At 49.9% G+C, this 12578-nt stretch overlaps 1 protein-coding gene across 5 annotated transcripts in view; it reads left to right on the top strand.

Annotated features, from left to right (window-relative positions):
• Positions 1-942: 942 nt before the first annotated feature.
• LDLRAD4 (low density lipoprotein receptor class A domain containing 4) overlaps positions 943-12578 on the top strand; it is a 340534-nt gene continuing 328898 nt past the window's right edge. For 2 of the 5 annotated variants that reach the window (XM_016197296.2, XM_087818670.1), the window contains exon 1: positions 9507-9696. The gene's annotated coding sequence lies outside the window, so the exon portion shown is untranslated. Of the gene's footprint in view, positions 1005-1639; positions 1940-9506; positions 9697-12578 lie in introns of those variants that run through there. The other 3 variants (XM_087818669.1, XM_087818671.1, XM_087818672.1) reach the window with 3 other exon arrangements.

The raw sequence follows: 12578 nt of genomic DNA on the forward strand, positions 1-12578 counted from the left end.
GAACTTCCACTGCGGAGCCATTTCCCTTAGCAAGGGAGGGGATCCTGAAGGGGTAGCTGTGAGGTCCGGAGGAACCCGGCGGCGCCGGCTCGCGGAGGACTCGCCCGCCCCGCTCTTGAGCGGCCTGCAGCCCTACTGCGCGCCTCGGCCGGTGCCGAGGGCAGGCTGCCCCGGGCGCCCGCAGCCCGCACCCGCGCCCGGCTCCTCGCCGCGCCAGCCCGCAGTCTCTCGGCACTTGGAGTTCCCCGGCCGGCCGGCGGTGGGCGCGCGCCCCGCGAGGCCCGAGCCCGCTGCCGCGTGCGCAGCCTGCCGTCACCGCGGAGCCCTGGGGTCCCCGCGGCCTTGGCGCCCGCACGCTCCCTCCCGCGCGCCCGCAGCCTGCAGAGGTCGGTGCGGCCTGTGCGCGCGGGGTCGAGGTCGGCCCCACCTGCCAGCACGGCGGCCACGGCGGCCTGGCCACGAGCCGGGTCCCCACCGCGGAGGGGGATGGGGAGGGAGGAGAGACGAGGAGTTGGAGACAGACACAGCCTCCGCGATCACAGTTACGGCAGGAGACAGACGGCGGCGGCGGCGGGAGGCGGGAGACTCCCCCCTCCGGCGACGGGAGGCGGGACACCTCCCTCGGCGGCCGTAGCACCGTCTCCCTTCTACCCCTCACCCGAGGCTGCGGGCCGGGCCGGGCGGGACGAGCAGGCGAGTGCGGCTGGCCCTGCCTGCCCCGCGCGCCGCCGCTGCCGGCCGGGGATCCCCTGCGAGCCGGGGAGGAGCCGCCGCCGCCGCCGCCGCCAGACAGACTGCGAGTCCCTGGGAAAGTGAAAGGGGGGCGGGGAGCGCGGGGGAGGCCCGAGTGTAAGGTCCCCGGCTCTTAAAAAGACTCGGCGCGCCGCGCCTCCCGCCGCAGCGGCCCCGCGCCCGCGCCCCTCCCCCGCGGCCGGCAGGGCCCGGTGGCCCCGCGAGCCGCACTGCGGGCGGTCCCAGCCTCCGCTCCGGAGGGGCGGCCGCAGGTGAGTGCGGATCCGAGGTGGGTGCTGTGGTCGTGGTGTCTGGCCCAAGTTCAGCGCTGCGCTGAGGACCGGGGTTGGGGGGCGCAGGGTGGTGGGGACAGGACGCGGGGACAGGACGCTCCGGGGACGGGACGTCCGCGAGCCTGCGCCGTCGGCGGGCCGAGGGAGCGGCCCAGCTCTGGGCACCCTGGCGAGCGCCTTGGAGACGAGTGCGTGAGGTCCGTGGGGCAGCGTCCCGGTGGGCGCCGCGGGCATCCCGGGCGCTCGTCCCGGGGTGGCTGCGGGCAGGGCGCCCCCGCCGCCTTTGCGGGTGTGCTTTGCTGAAGGGAAAGCCTTCACCACCCCACCCCATTTTTCTATTTCCCTGTGCCCGGCGCGGGTTGTCCTGCGGTTGCAGGACTTAATTCCGCATCGCCGGGAGGCCGGGGTGGTGGGGGGGTGGCCGCTCAAACTGAGGTCTTGGCTCCCTGGGGCCTCTCGGCCGGGGGGGCTGGGGGGCTGGAGGTCAGAGGGAAGCGGGAAGACTGTGCCGGACCTTGCAGGGGAGTTTGCGGAAAGGAAAGGGGGCGGGAGCGGGCAGTCCCCTGGACCCTCCGTCCTGCAGCCCGGCGTCCCGCAGCCCCGCCGCCCGGCGCCCCGCATCCTGCGCCCCGCGCCTGGCAAACCCTGGGACCTGCCTCACCCGGCGTGTGCCCGGGTTCCCCCGCGCGCGTTGACGTCGGTCGCGGGGCCGCCCGGAGCTCCCGGCATTGGCTGGGAAGTCGATTGTCTCGGGCGGCTGCTGTTACACTTAGGTTGGGTCTCCGAGCCCTGGAGGAAGCAGGCGGGCGTGTGTTGAATTTCTCTTTGACCCTCACGGTGGAATAAACAGGAAGCGGCGAGCACCCAGCCGGGACCCGGCACTTGCCTTTGTTGTGGGGTCTGCCTGCGCCGCGGTGAGGAGGCTTCCCCGGGACCCCTGCCCGGGGCCGCCGGGGTGGGTTGGGGGCGCGCCCTGTAAGTACGCTGCTGGAGGACAGTGGGCTCTATTCAGGTTAATTCGCTATGGTGCCGGAGAGGGCATTTGCTGTTTTTAAACTTTTTTTTTTTTTTAATTGGAAAAGGAGGAGGCTTCCCGATGAGGCAGAGGTTTTCTGGAGCACGAAATGGGCGCGTTGTGGGTGGGTGGCACCTGGAGAAGGCGCATGGGTCAGTGCCCTGCTTCCTGGGTTTGCTGGCAGGGCACCGCGCTGCTCGCCAGGACTGCAAGAAACTCTTTATAGCAATAGGGCTTCCTTGCTCCTCCTACCCAGGCACAGGAATGATTGCTGAGTGGCAATGGCCACATAAACTGGCTGAGTTTTTATTTTCCTTGGTCTTTTAATTAGCTAGAATTGGCTAATTTTGATTTGCTTCTTTCCCTTCCTCTGTGTCCCTTCTCTTCCTCTCTCATTATTTTTGGAAACTTCCTGTCCCTGGACCCCTTCACTTGTAGTTCATTGCTGCTTTCTAAATATTAATTACGATTGTGATACTTATTGATGACCTGTGTGCTGGGCATTGTGGGCTGTGAGGTGAGATCAGCTGTAGAGAGTGTTGATTCAGAGAGCTACTGTAAATAAGTTTCTTGCAGTGGAGGTGGGTAGAGATGGTGAACAGCTTTGGCTCTTAAAAATGTATGGGTACTGTGTGGCTGGCATGGAGGTTGGTGCCTTCCCTCAGGACTAGGGCTGGGAAACTTCCCTTTAAAATGGCCCTTTCCTCTTGTTTGGCTAGCCAAGGAAGGTATTCTTCCATTTGTATCTCCCCTGGAGCTTCAGGACTGAGTATTGAATTACAGGAAAGATTCTTTAGTCTGCACTGAGAAGCTGTCATTGCATAAGTCATGTTTTGCATTTTGCATATGCGTATTTAGTCTTTTCTGCTATTTATATTGAGTTTACTGTCATCAGTACATCTGCCTTTATACTCTGCAGAATTCTCGGAACACATCCTTTATGTTTAGTAAAGGATCAAAGTGTCAAATTTGAGTCATTACATAGACAAATGAGTAGATCAGAATATTACCCATGTACATTTATTGAATTATAATATTTGGTTCCCTATCAATCCTTGAATGCCATTTGATGGTCCTTGCAAAGCAATACTTTTTAAAATATGGGAGAAATTCTTCATGATCTTTGAAAGCTTAATTCTTTTGAGAGCTTCCTGTTACTACTGACATTTGAACACACTGTTAAGAATTAGGTGCCAATCTGTAAATGCTAGTAAGGGATTATTTGTTGTAATGGAGTTGTAGCTACATCCCTTCCTTGATTTAAAATATCCCTCTGATTTTCTAACATTTTGCTGTTGCCCTTGGAAGAACTTGCCCTCATTGGCCATGGTTCTAGTTTGTGTAGGTTTGTATTTATGATGGAGAAGACTATTCCCAGTATGATATGGGGGGATTTTGGGGCTATCTCTTGAATCCTCTTAGGGGCTTGGTTTGCATGATCACAATCCTGCAGAGGAACCCATCCAATGCCAGCTGCTTATTAAGGGATTTTGTGCCAATTTGTTGGATTCAAAGTCCACCCCCTCCACCCCCGAGTATATACATACATAGACAAATATTTATTTTCCCCCAACTGCTGACAGTGTCCTAAGAACAGTTTTCTTGCCTGGTGCACTGAGAGCAAGGACCCATCTGCAGAGGTGTTTACAATTTGGGACTGTGCTGTGGGCTTGGTTGACTTAGCATTCTGGCAGAGCAACCTTGCAGCTCATGGATGCTGTTTTTTATCTGGGCCTCTGAAGGGGCAACTCCCAGTTGGACAGAGGACTATAGAGGTGAGGGTTACTTTTGATCTCCGACGGCAGTTTCTGGCCTGCTGTCAAGTAGAGACCACTAAGCTCACTGTCTGGATCCCCTTTGCGCTCACCCAGCATTTAGTCTGGGCAGAGGTGGTTGCTCTGGGTCACCATGTAAAACCCAAGTACTTTGAGGACTTGGCAGGGACACTTGCGACTGTTACTGGTTAGATCTTTCTGGTAGCCCTCACCATGTTTCTTCTCATCTTTCTTCTGAATCTAGGCTTATGGAGTCTCTACGGTGTGTCTGTCCTTTTGGGTGAGAGTTAATAGAGAAGAAAGAAAACTCTAGGAGCAATAGCTATAAAATAGCTATGTTAATCTGGAAAATTTTTAGAAATGTTTAACATACTCTATATAGGCACATGGCTATTAAATGTGAACAGTGTCAAAATAGCTAAGTGGTCCCAAATCGCCCTGTCCCGCCTTCTTTCTCGCTCTCCCTTCCTTCTTCCATTCCTTCCTTCCTTTTTTTCAGGTCTCAGAAAACTTGCCTGGAAGCCATTATTATCTGATGTCAAAGTGACTTTCTGCCTACATGGGATTTGTTAGTCTACAGTTACACCTTGACCTATATATTATGGGTGTTCATGGAAGGTGAATCTTAAGTTTTAAAATAGGAATGAAAAGTTTCCACCTACTATTTGATAATTTAGGCCACAAGACCTGCCACGTTTTAGGGAGTTTTTTTTTGTGTGTGGCATTTTTTGCTTCATTGTTAAGCAACTAAAGGAAACAGCCAAGCACCTATACTATTAATTGCTGTAGAAATATTGGGTTTATATTTCCAATTACTATTGTTTTTTGTCTGTCATAGGCGGACTTGAAAATAATGTCGGTGTTGTCTCATGTCCATGTGACTTAAGTATGGATTGCTTTTCTTTGAATTCCCACTAAAAATGGTACTTTGGCCTTTTCAGCTGTTTTTGTGAGGACTTTTCTTTCCACCAAGCTTGTTTTCCAGATAGGTCTTGGAAATTACGAAGAACATAGCTATAATTTCTCCCTTGATTGGCAGCTGAGAGCTTTCCCGGACAAAAATAAGGTTACACAGTGCCAAATGGTTGACTTTTCTAGAATAAAAACTCTAAAGGGTATGCAAAAAGTCCTCTGGTTAATATATTGGCATTCCCAGAACCCACTAAAACTCCGGCAGCCTGCCAGACACCACTTAATGAGGATGCAGAATGTCTGGCTCAAATCCCCATGAGCAGAAGGGGGTGGGGAGCTGATGTCCACACCCTTTATTAATTTTTAATGACTGTACTTTTGTTTTGCAGATTTTGCTCTGTACCCCCCTCAGAACTGACCCCTACCACACCCCTCTCCCCATCCATTTATTTACTCATTTACTTGGCATTGGAAAAATGTTGAGACTTTTAAGGTTAAGAATCCTGCTGAGGGATCATTTCTGTTTGCATGGGTTCTTTTGTTGTTACTTTTTTTTCTTTTCCTTCCTTTTTTTTTTTTTTTTGGAAGAGGAAGAAAGAAAAGGAACAGAAAAGGAGATAACTTTTTAAAAATGATGCTTTATTGTGTGCTGGAAAAGAGAAGCATTTATGAAACTTTAAGTTTGTCAGACAGTTTATATGACAGTGCAAGTTGGTGCTTGCCAAGCTCCAGACAGATTGCTAATGTTACATGACAGGGATAAATAAATTACCGCTGTCTGCAACACGCTTGCACTGCAAACGCACTCTTCCGCGGGCGGCGGCCCGGCGGTGCGCGCCCAGGGAGCCTGTGGGCTGTGCAGCTGCGGGGAAGGCCTCTGCCTACTGCCTCCAGCTCTGTGACTTGGTTCGGAAATGAAAAGGGTGTGTCTCTCGTTGTATTTTTGGCAGTGCTTCGGGGCAGCAGAATCCACGTAGCAGCTCTGTGTCCTTGGTTTTGCTGGTGGCTTTGCCCCCTTCCCCTGCCCCTCTCCCCTCTCTTCCACCTCCTTCCTCCTCATCAGGGCGCATGGCACCCAGTCTTCCTCTCAGGGACCTGCTCCAAGAAACTAAACTTTGTTCTCATACGGACCTGCTCTGGCCCTAAGGTTTCTCAGAGCCAACTTTCGAGCTGTTTACTGTTGCGTTCTTTCCGCAGGTGCAGACATTGAGAACAAATTGTCTGAGATAAGTGTGGTGCTGCCCTGGGCGGGGGCTGGGTGGCACTCCTGGGCATAATGTACTTTCATCTCTGGCAATTTGGATAGTCAGCTGGCAGAGTGACAGGTGTAATGAACTTAATGGTCTTGCTCTAGTTGTTAGCGGACACACTGCTCCTATTACAAAGCCACCTCCTAAATTGGGCCCCTGCCAAATGACTTGTTCTCTTTGCAGACAGGATGCAAGGCCTGGACTACTCGAGTGACGTTGAGATCAGGAACTGGGTGGGTGTGAGCAACATCTGTGTGCCCTCATCCACATGATCCCTAAATGGATCTAGAATTTCTTTTCAAAGTAAGATTGTTCTATCCATTTTGCAAAAAAGATCCATCCCGTCCACTCCTGGCCAGCTGTCCTTCCATGTGAAATGTGGCAAGGACCTTCTGTGTAAGTGCGTGGACTCCTTGCTTCTGGGGTTTGCAGAGTGGCAGGCTTCCTGCCATGCCTTGTTGGCTCCTGTGCAGGGTCACCATTCTCCAGAAATGGGCTGGGCTGCGGGTGGAGGCAAGGCCAGGGATCATTTTCATTGTCGGTGGCCTCAAGAGTTGGGGAGGGAATTTCCATAATAAAATCTCACTGCTTCCAGAAGGCAAGAGTGGAGAGCCCACAGCTTGAATCCAGGCTGCCTTCAGAAGGGCTCCTGAATCTCTGGCCGCGCCCCCCCCCCCCCCCCCACCAGAGCACTTGGTCAGAGAATACTAGCAATGGTTCCAAACACTTGCATATCACTATGTGCCAGGATGTTCTTAGGGCTGCACGCATATTAACTGATTTAATCCTCACAGCAGCCTTATGACTTAGGTACTATTACCATCCCCAGTTTGCTGGAAGGCAACTGGAAGCCCTGAAATTGCCCAAAGTTACATCTCTTGTAAATAAAGGGTAGAGTCTGATGCAGCCCAAGCAGTATCTCCTTGGGGTCTGGGCTTTGACTCTGGAGCTGCCTGAGACAGGGCCCAGGTCAGAAGGTCCTCCTCAGGGACCACTTACCAGGTGGGCAGAGAGGAACAGCGGCATTTCTCTCCTTGTCCCCATACAGTTCCCGGTAACTATCTAGCCAGCAAGCTCTTTCCTTCTTCCTGCCTTGACTGTGGCTCAGATTTATACCCCACCTTACTTCCCTTCCCCATTCTTACTTCTAACTTGCTCTCTGTGCCTATTTTGCCTGTGGCAAGAGCCTCGGTTTTGATAATTGGGCCACTGGTGGCTTTGTTTGACCACACTGAGCCTCCAGTTCCTTGAAAGAAAGTTACTTAGTATTTTGTAGTATTCCTTGCAAACCACTTCTGTTAGTCTTCTGTGGGTGTTAGAGCATCGTGACCTGTTTTCTGGTTGGTGAACTGAGGCATGTGGGTCTGGAGGTGAGGCTGGACTGGACGAGGCCTTCCCCAGCTGTCTCTTCACTCAGAAGGATCCAGCTCATCCCAGTACTTGGAAGCTACCCTTTTTATTACCCTTCGCTTCTCACATTTGGGAAAAAAAATGAAAAGATAATTGTCTTTAAGATTCTCTGTTTTGCTCCATGGGCGGGGTCGGGGGGGGGGGGCGTAGATTAATCAACTGCACATATCAACGTGTACTTTTTGTGAAATATTGTCCATCCTGGACAAGCCTAAGTGTTTGAGATCATGGAACCTAAAGTGAGTGCCAAGGAGATGCACATTTTTTTGGGTCTGGCAGGACAGCCTTTCAGCAATTTGTAAACTTTCCCGTGGCAGCTCGGCCGGGTGGCTGGGATGGTAATGTCCTTTGAATAAATATCTATTACTGTGCTCACACACTGTGGGGATTTTTGAGCCTTTATCACATTTGATCCTTGCAGTCCCCTGGGATGGGGTTGGACAAGTGTTCTCCTCTCTGCGGTTGAGGTGAGGCAGCCTCTGGAAGTTCCTGTTCTGGCCTGTGCTCCGTACTCCAATCTGCACAGCACTGAACATCCATATTTTTATCGGTGGTGCCTGGACTGTGTCTTAGTCGTCACCTGGGGTGAAGCCTGTCTTGGAGCGGCCACTCCCATACTCCTATGGAAGAGGTGTGAGTGCAGCCAGTCAGGGACAGATGTGAGGGCTCCTGTGCATGCTGCTAGTCCAGTGCTTTGCCCTCTCTAGCCAAACCTGACTTTTCCATAGAGTCTTTCAGGCCTGGCTGAACCCATTGTCACCAATCCTGTCTCTGAAATCCTTTTTCTCCCTGATTATATACTTACTGAAGATAATTAGGAAAATATAAAACAAAGAAGAAAATAAAAATGACCAAAATTACCTATTTTTCACTACCTATAGAGATCACCTACCTCTGTTAACAGTTTATTAGACTCTTTCCAGGTGTATTTATTAATTATAAAACCATGTAAAGAGATTATATACTTTTTTAAAACTTAACATTTCATCATAAAAATTGTTCATGTAATTTAAATATTCTCCAAAAATACCACTTCTATGACTATAATATCTTATTCTATGGTTATATTGTTATTTTCAAAAACCTGTTTTGGGACATTGATGTTGTTACCAGCTTTCTCTATTATAAATAATATTACATTGAACTTTTTTTTAATCCTCACTTGAGGATATGCTTATTGATTTTAGAGAGAGACGGAGACTTGGAGGGGGGAGAGAGAGAAAGAGACACCGATGTGAGAGAGAACATGGATTGGTTGCCTTCTGTACGTGCCCCAATCAGGCAGGGGTCGAACCTGCAACTTAGGTATGTGCCCTGACTGGGAACTGAACTCGAAACCTTTTGGTATATGGGACAACACTCCAACCAACTGAGCCATACTGGCCAGGGCTACATTTAACATTATGATGACATCCTTTGGATAGATTCCTAAGAGGGAAGTTGGTAGGTTTAAGAACTTTGAGAGGTGCTTCCAAAAGCATTACCAGGTTGCTTTTCAGAAAGGATGGCACGCTTTACACTATAGATGTGAGGGTGGCTGTACCCTTGCCAGTGCTGGATATTACCATGAAAAAAGCCTTTGCAAATTTGGCAGTAAAATGGTATGATGTTTAAATTTCCCTTCCCATTTTTTTTTTGGATATAAAAATTTGGGTTTCACGTCTGTGAAAAGAGTTTTGCTGTTTGCTAGAGTTTTGTTATGGGCAAACACAGTGTGATGTTATAGATGATCTCATCAGGAAGGGTAAGACCTTTGTGCTATTTTAAACTTACATTAAATTCTACTCAGGTAGGTTAAGGACACAAAACAAGTCTAATAATATACTTTTAAATAAAATTACAGGATTTTATGGCCAAGGACTGCACCTGTTTTCCCCCCACTATCCTAACCCTTCCTCATAGGGGCATCTTGGACTGTCAGTGGAGGAATGCCCTAGGGCCAGGAGAGGGAGTGGATTCAGCAACCCCCTGCTTAAAGAGCTAGCTGTATGACGCCTTGTTCAGTCACTTCTCTTCATTTGGAGATTAAACTGTTCCCTAGCCTTGTAACCAGGGGCGGTGACATGAAATTCATCCCCTACTGTTTCCCCTGATGGTTGGCTGATCTCAGCTCTGAATGTTGGTGCCTCTGTTGCCTGCACTTCACTCCTTCCCTCTACAGATTTGACAGTTTTCTGCTTCTGGCCAAGGCCTGAGCCCTTTCAGAGTCACATGCAGCAGCTGTGAACAGTGTCTGGACTCGTAAGCTGGTTGCTCCTGAAGCTTGAGAGAAAGGAAGAATCCTTTTAGTAGGTTGCCGTTATCTAAAGGTAAGTCAGTTTTGTGTTCTTCAGAGGGAGCCTCTTCAGTTGAAAGGTTGGGACTGGCTGGAGGGGAGTCCATTTACCATGCTGGGTAGAGGGAGCAAGACAGAGCATCTGCATCTTTCGGGCTAGTCTCGATTAGCTTGTTCTAGTCACATGCACCTTCAAGTGTCCATTTGTTCAGCAGGTGTGGGCGCTCCAGGGTGCATGCTGGGAGTGCGCACCATCTGTGGCATGGCCCGGGGAGCAGTGTGCAGGGTTCCTGGGGTCCTGGTGGGCACTGTTCTTTCCTCTGTGCTTAGGTGAGTGAGTCCCTGCACTCCAGGCACAGATGATGGGGAGCTCTGCTTGAGCAGTTGTCGCTTGAGCAGTTGTCTCTCCCCTCCTGGCCATACAGTGTACCACACTCTGCATTGCAGGTGCAAACCACCTTCTTTGTGGCTGGCGGTGCCACAGGTGCCAAAGATTTGGAGATGGAGTGTTCAGAGGATCAGTGGTGGGAGGGCCGGCTGGTGGCCACACAGGTGGTCTGACCAGCAGGGGCTGGGCATTTTCTTCAGGGGAATGCCTTGTGCAGGGTCCCTTGCTGGGTTGGGTGGGAGGTTCCCAGAGGAGTTACTTGCTAATGATATTATCATATAGGTTTCTGGAGCATTTGCTCGGTGCACTTTGGGTGATTGAAAAACACACCTGTGTTCTTTTCCTGTTTGCCGTTGGCTGATGTGTGTAGGGCTGACAGACGCATGTTTAATTTGACCTTGCTGGATTTGGCTTGTACCTTCAGCAGAATAATAAAATGGCAGAATGCTTTTCTAGTAGGGACAGAGGGCCTTTTCTCACCTAATGTGTGCATGATTTCAAGGGCAGAGGTAGTGTTTACAGTTGAATGGCTCGATTGAACATTTGTTTCTCTGCTGCTTCAGCTATTAAGATAAATATTGCATTCTTACAGAACTTAGTTTTCATCCTATTGGTGTTTAAGATTCAAAATCTTTTACTTCTAAACTAGAGTTTGGGATTAAATTTTTTTTTGTCTGAAAAGTAATAAACAGTTATAAGTACACAATTTATGTAGTAAATTTAGTCCAGAGAAATCATGATGTTTTAAAGTTGGACATTAAATGGAGTGGGAGTGCCCTGGCCGGTGTGGCTCAGTTGGTTGGGTTTCATCCGGTACACTGAAGAGTTGCCGGTTCAATTCCCAGTCAGGGCACATGCCCAGGTTGCTGGCGTGATCCCCATTGGGGGCATGCAGGAGGCAGCCTATTGATGTTGTGCTCTCACATGGATGTTTCTCTTTCCTTCTCCCTTCTCTCTCTAAAAATCAATAAAAAAAAATCTTAAAAAAAATAAAATGGAGTGGGAGCATTAGTTATTTACTCTTAGTGCTTTACGTTGTAATGTGAATCCTTCCTCTTTTACTGTTATAACCTGGTTTACATGTTAGATTTTAAAAATTGGGGCACATTTATATGCCTAAGGGAGTAGCTCCCATTCTGACATCTGTCATGGAGCAGGCTGTGCCCACTGGACCCACCTGAGAGGCAGCCGCCTGCAGCAACTGCTGTCCACAGTGTATTTGGAAGGATCTGAGCAGAAGTGTTGTCTCCTGTGTTTATTTTTTATTATTTTAAATATTTTTGTTGATTTCAGAGAGAGGAAGGGAGAGGGAGAGAGAGAGAAACATCAATGATGAGAGAGAGTCATTGATAGGCTGCCTCCTGCAGGCCTCCTGCTGGGGATCGAGCCCAAAACCCGGGCATGTGCCTTGACCAGGAATAGAACTGTGATCTCCTGGATCCTAGGTTGATGCTCAACCACTGAGCCACGCTGGCCGGGCTGTCACGTGGTTTTGAGGAAGATTTTGCTATAAGGGTTTTTTTTGTCTGCCACTCCTAGTTGTGTCTTCTCAGTTCTTGTCCAGTCATACCCCTGAAAGGCTGACCTTGGAAGGTCAGTTTGCCCTTCTCTAAAACAATTATTTGCCCACCTCTTAGGTTTTGAAGAGGGTTAAATTAGATGCTGTGTATGCACACCAGCTGGGAGAGGTCCAGTCAACTGTCATAGCAAATGCTCAATAAATGGCAGCTATTCTAAAGTAAGATATCTATTTGTGAAGTGCCCGCCCAGCCTGGTGGTGTGGACACACGACTCCTGCCCTCTGGGGACTTGGAGAACCATGGAGAAGATAGACTATGTGTACAGGAAGAAGCCAGAAAATAAGAGCAGGCATTTTATAATCAAGTCTCTGGTTAAGAGTTGGGAACCACCCTTCCAGCTCTTAGGAAAGGCTTTGCACTTGGAGAGTGAGGCTGTTGGGCCTAAAGCACAGGGAGCTTGGATGGCTTCCCTTGTTCCCTCCTGTCCCTTTTCCTCTGCTCCGCATTCTTACAGAGCGCTGTGATGTCCAGGCACTGCCTCTGTCCCCACACAGTTGCTGTACGGGGTGATGGCCTCACTGGGAAGGTATAAAGTGCTGGGGAGCTAGGAGGACTTCCCAGTGTACTCTGGTCAATCAAGGGAGAGATTGACTTTGGGCTTAGATTTGGTGAAAGAACAGCATTTTGCCAGGTGGACAAGCAGGGAGAGGGCGTACTCTCTTGGTGACTTCCAGGGAGCTGTGTGTACTAGGGTCTAGAAGGCAAATTCTAGAACTTTAAATTTCTGTGTATAATGTGTACAATGCATTGTTACTGTAATACATGTATGTAATTTATAAATAAATATACACGACCCATGTGCGTGTGCTCAGACTTTTTGCTCATAGGAGTAGGTGCTTAAAAAAATTGCGGGACCACTGTGGCAGTGGGAACACTTGACCAGAACAGGGGTGAGAGGGAGCAGCCCTAAGGGTGAGTAGAGGTCTGATTTTTTTCGTGGGTCTAAGT

The sequence above is a fragment of the Miniopterus natalensis genome, chromosome 7 (assembly GCF_054644295.1).
Source record: "Miniopterus natalensis isolate mMinNat1 chromosome 7, mMinNat1.hap1, whole genome shotgun sequence".
Taxonomy (NCBI): domain Eukaryota; kingdom Metazoa; phylum Chordata; class Mammalia; order Chiroptera; family Miniopteridae; genus Miniopterus; species Miniopterus natalensis.